At 40.7% G+C, this 4,886-nt stretch overlaps 1 non-coding gene across 1 annotated transcript; it reads right to left on the reverse strand.

Annotated features, from left to right (window-relative positions):
• Positions 1-4,399: 4,399 nt before the first annotated feature.
• On the reverse strand, positions 4,400-4,472 carry Trnaa-cgc (transfer RNA alanine (anticodon CGC)). The gene has a single exon. It is a non-coding gene; the product is annotated as a tRNA-Ala (tRNA).
• Positions 4,473-4,886: the final 414 nt, after the last annotated feature.

Raw genomic sequence — 4,886 nt, forward strand, 5'->3', positions numbered from 1 at the left:
GTCAGTCGTCAATAAACCTTTGAGTACCAGTGATTTCTGCCTGAAAGCAACATTTTATTGATTTTGTTTTTAAGTACTACCTTTAGTACGAAACCATCAGTGCTGTTGCAAGACAAAGACATCTGTCTATTTATCTGAGGCACTACCGCTTTTATGAATGGTCTCGAAATGAGTTCACTGGAGAACTATGCATTGCTGACAAAAAATTTATTAAATTTCAGGCCTATTTTTGCTTTTTATTTAGGACTGTAATCTCTTTTAGGTATTCTGATTTCATGTAAGTTCATAGATATATGATTGTGTCTAGGACGAATGGTAAATAGTTTTCAGATACATCCTATGATATGATGGACGGTTGACCCAGTGGTTCCAAGGTGAAACCACCTGTTTAAAACAACTAGGTGTTAACTTTTTTCCAATTTTTCCTTGAATTCCTTGCTTTGCTTGCTGTGATAAAGGTTAATGCTGCAAAAAATTTTAATATTATTTCCAAAGTGAAGCCATCTTCTTAAACCAGAGGTTGAAAATACCGCTTCATTTGTAAATTTATTTTATTATCACGACCGGTTTTGGGATCTCATAAGCCCACCCTCAGGTGTTGCAACTGTGCTGTGGTCACCGAGCGCCGCGGTGGGAGTGTACTAGGGACAGTGTGCTATCTTCTCCTTAAAACAACTGAGCATGTACTCTTTGCTTATTTCTTGTATTATTCGATGTTTATCGGATAACAAAGGTTAATATTGTTAAAAGAACTACTTTTTTTTTCATTTTGTTGGACCTCGGAGATTTAGAAAGAAAAACCGTTATTGATTCACATCATAGTTTCTTTGACTGCAATTTTAATGTTACCACCCTTGGTTTTAATTTCACCGAATGTTGTTCTGACTTGCATGTATGCTGAGTCACTCATTCCGACAGTCATTCCTTTTTCCGATTTCTTCACATTTTTCATACATCCATTTAGTTTTACCTTCCCTGTGTAAAACAACGACTCTGTAATCTTGTACATACAAGTAATTCTTCCCATCTGATTTTTTAATAATCTTGTGTAATTGATGTTCTGATTTCAATTTTTTTTGTTTCATGCCATTGTGTTAAGAACACTTTAAATAAGTTTCAATGTGAATTTTAATTTTTATGTCAAATGTCAAGTTATATTATAATAGAATTGAAATGTAACAAATGTTGAAACTGTTGTAAGATGTTTAAAATTATAACTGTGCGTCTGCTCCATACGTAGGCAATGTGTTAGGATATGTAGAATGCAAACCCTCGGGTGAATACCCGGTCTGTCAGGGAGTGGTAAAAGGTGGATGGCAGGCGAGCGCGGGAAAATGCACACGGAACTGTACGGCACAACGGGCACAGTTGTTGTTGGAGTTTGGCATTTGTTTGAGCAACATCTTCTGGAGCGAGGAGGCTCTCCTGGAAGACATAGCTTCACTGAGCCTCGGGTATGCTGTTCCAACGCCCACACAGCATGGCAAAATTCCATAGGCACTAAATGGAAAAGTATTGCGACATTAACAAGAATTAAAGTGCCGATAGATCAAGAGCCATAGCTGTGGTTGTATGTGTGCTCTGTGCCTCGCCATCTCGTCGCCCGCCAACCGCCGCATCGATACTAGCAGGTTGGAACTTTTAGTGCTGTATTCGTGTGGATCAGAGAGTGAACTGTGTTTCTTTGGTGCAATAATAACCTAAATTTTACCAGAACTTTCCCATCATTTAATTATCCTCACAACTAACCAATACAGGGTCCTTTCCAAATGTTGTGCAATCCGAGTGTTCCGAAATGAAAATTAAAATTTGTGTTAATAATAATTATTTGCAGAACTAGCTATGTTAGAATGGTGTTTAAAGAAATGTTTTTTTAATGAACCAGTAAATGAATAACGAAGGTCTAACGAAGTTGATAGATAACTTTAGTATTAATATAGCAATGAAGTTTATTATTTAGAGACAGATTTAAAGGCATTTAAATGAGCAGAAAATAAGATGAAAAGAGTAGTAACGTATACACTGTAAATCTTGAACACATAATAAACTCAGTAATCAATTTTTTAAATACAACGATCATAACAGTTTCAGGGTCCCCCCCTCATTCATTTGAATTATGAAGTGTTCTAAATTGGTTTGACCAGCAAAAGTTAAATTCAATATAAAAGTCAAAATTTATCAGTGTTTTATCTTTATCAAAATTGACATTTTGTGCTTGGCACGAAGGTGCAATTTCTAGGGTAACCTATGCCCGATTTTAATTAGATTAGTAGACAGTATAAAGTTTTGTAGTATACATTGTAGTGTAGTGTTATGTATTCATCCGTATCAGTACAGGACGTGAAACTATCAGTTCAAAATTTTTTCTGATTCTAAAATTCGACTATATTATGCAGTGTTACAACTTGTTGTTTTGCATGAATATATACCAACATGTATAGGGAATAAACTCAGTTAATGCCTAATTAGGCTGGCGACCGTATTATTATCACATTGCTAGCATCGTCTGGGTTGCTTTTGGTCCATCCTGACGTGTAATTGCATTTCGAACTTACTTGACGGATCATTGTTATTACAGAGTGGATGTAAGCCTGATTTGCCACCATTCAGATACACACGGTCGATATCTATGCGAAAATCCTTTCTCGTAAGGTGAATCCCGCTCACTTACCATAGCACAGGCTTTAACGAGTGCTGTGTCACGGGGATTACACCTGCATTTCCGATTTTCATTCGTCAGCGACTTGTATTTCTGTATTCCTGAGGTTCGCAGCTCGTGGTCGTGCGGTAGCGTTATCGCTTCCCACGCCCGGGTTCCCGGGTTCGATTCCCGGCGGGATCAGGGATTTTCTCTGCCTCGTGATGACTGGGTGTTGTGTGATGTCCTTAGGTTAGTTAGGTTTAAGTAGTTCTAAGTTCTAGGGGACTGATGAGCATAGATGTTAAGTCCCATAGTGCTCAGAGCCATTTTTTTTTTTTTTTTTGTATTCCTCTATTTCCCCTAACATTTTTGTGCGTCCTTCTTTCATCCATCTTTGAAGCATTTGTTCTGATAAGCATTGTTTCTTCATGGTTACCTTCATTGTACTTACGTTTTTCTTTCCAATTTCTGTGATTGCGCTTTTTAGAGATTTCTATTCCTCTTGAGCTGTATTGCTTACTGAGCTATTTCTTGTGCTGTATTTACAGACTTAGAGAACTTTAAGGGTATCATGTCACTCCTTAGTACTTCCATATCCAACTTCATTATGTATTAATTGTTCCTGACTAATTTCTTAGACTTCAACTTACTCTTCGTCACTATTACAGTGTATTGTGATCTGAGTCTGTATCTTCCCCTAGGTACGCTTGAGAGATTGTAGGGCACTGCCACGTCTTACACGGCGCATGCTGCTTAATGATCTTAGGGAAGATCTTCTTTATCACTTGGATTCTATGCTGGATATTATCTGACTTCAGGCAGATGATGAAATGGTTGGCAGTAGTTAAAGCTCTTACTTATGTGCTCTAGTGAAGGAATAGCCTTTACCTGCGTTCAATGAAAGAGGGTGCCGAGTTAATTGACAACAGTAAAAGCATACGGTGACTGAAGGCGGAGGAGAGCGTTTTTTCTGCGGAAGATTGGGGTAAACATTTGCGGACTGCGAAGTCCGCCGGTGTCGTTGTTCAGGCCGGTCGGTCGTCAGCTGTGCTCAGGTAGGCTAGTGCTGAGGAGTTGCTGGAGCTATGAGCAGAGCACTAATGACCGGCAATAAAGCAGAGGATAGGATCTTGGTAGGAAGCTTATGAGATGGCTGTGAGTTTCAGCGAATTTCTGTGGGACAGGTCAGTGGCGCCCAAGCGTCCACACTCCGCTACAAAATATATTTGGAAGGCCCAAGGCATTTAGCAAGTTTATGGCTGTTTTTTGGAAAGTTCGAAGTGAACGTAACAGGGGAGATAACGATTTTTTATGGAGGGTTGTGGTTCCATCCAGGTCATGTTTTTATCAAAGAGGTGGCATAAACTCTAGGGAAAGAGACTACAAAGCTGAATCTTTCTTTCGTTTCTCCAAATTAATTTTTAAAGTAGCTGGATGGTCAAATCTGTGTATGGAAAGCAGGAGGCGGTCTACCAGCTTCGAATAACGCGCTCCAGCTCGTGATTGGCTTGTGCTAATGTGGGAGTGGTCTAACACGTAAATATGCTATGCTACCGAGCTGGCGAGGAAAGCTGAGAGAAAGGAGGAGGAGGAGGAGATTAGTGTTTAACGTCCCGTCGACAACGAGGTCATTGGAGACGGAGCGCAAGCTCGGGTTAGGGAAGGACGGGGAAGGAAATCGGCCGTGCCCTTTCAAAGGAACCATCCCGGCATTTACCTGCAAGGATTTAGGGAAATCACGGAAAACCTAAATCAGGATGGCCGGAGACGGGATTGAACCGTCGTCCTCCCGAATGCGAGTCCAGTGTGCTAACCACTGCACCACCTCGCTCGGTTGCTGAGAGAAAGAGAAGAGGACTCTCTTGTACAGGCGGTTTGCTAGTAAGGAACGGCAGGTCTTTACATAAACGGTGAGACTTGTGGCTTTTGCTAATGTGACACTTAGAGCCTGTGCCAGTCACCTTATGAACCGTCAGAGGTACTGCTTCTTGCAACACTCACACAATGAGTGACGTGTGGGTGTACTTATATGTTTTGAGTCGGTCGTCTAAACGAAGTCAGATTGATTTGACAGACCAGCAAACGGGCCCACCTGCACACTGGAGTCCGCAGTTTTTGAGAGGCTCATAGGGAAGTATCTGCATTCCGGCCTGGCTAGCATCCACCTCAATGCATGATTGTCGGTTTCTAGCTGAAATACTCGGTGCTTGAGATAAAATCGATACTTCTCCAGCGCGATCAAAGC

The sequence above is a fragment of the Schistocerca serialis genome, chromosome 5, assembly GCF_023864345.2.
Source record: "Schistocerca serialis cubense isolate TAMUIC-IGC-003099 chromosome 5, iqSchSeri2.2, whole genome shotgun sequence".
NCBI lineage: Eukaryota > Metazoa > Arthropoda > Insecta > Orthoptera > Acrididae > Schistocerca > Schistocerca serialis.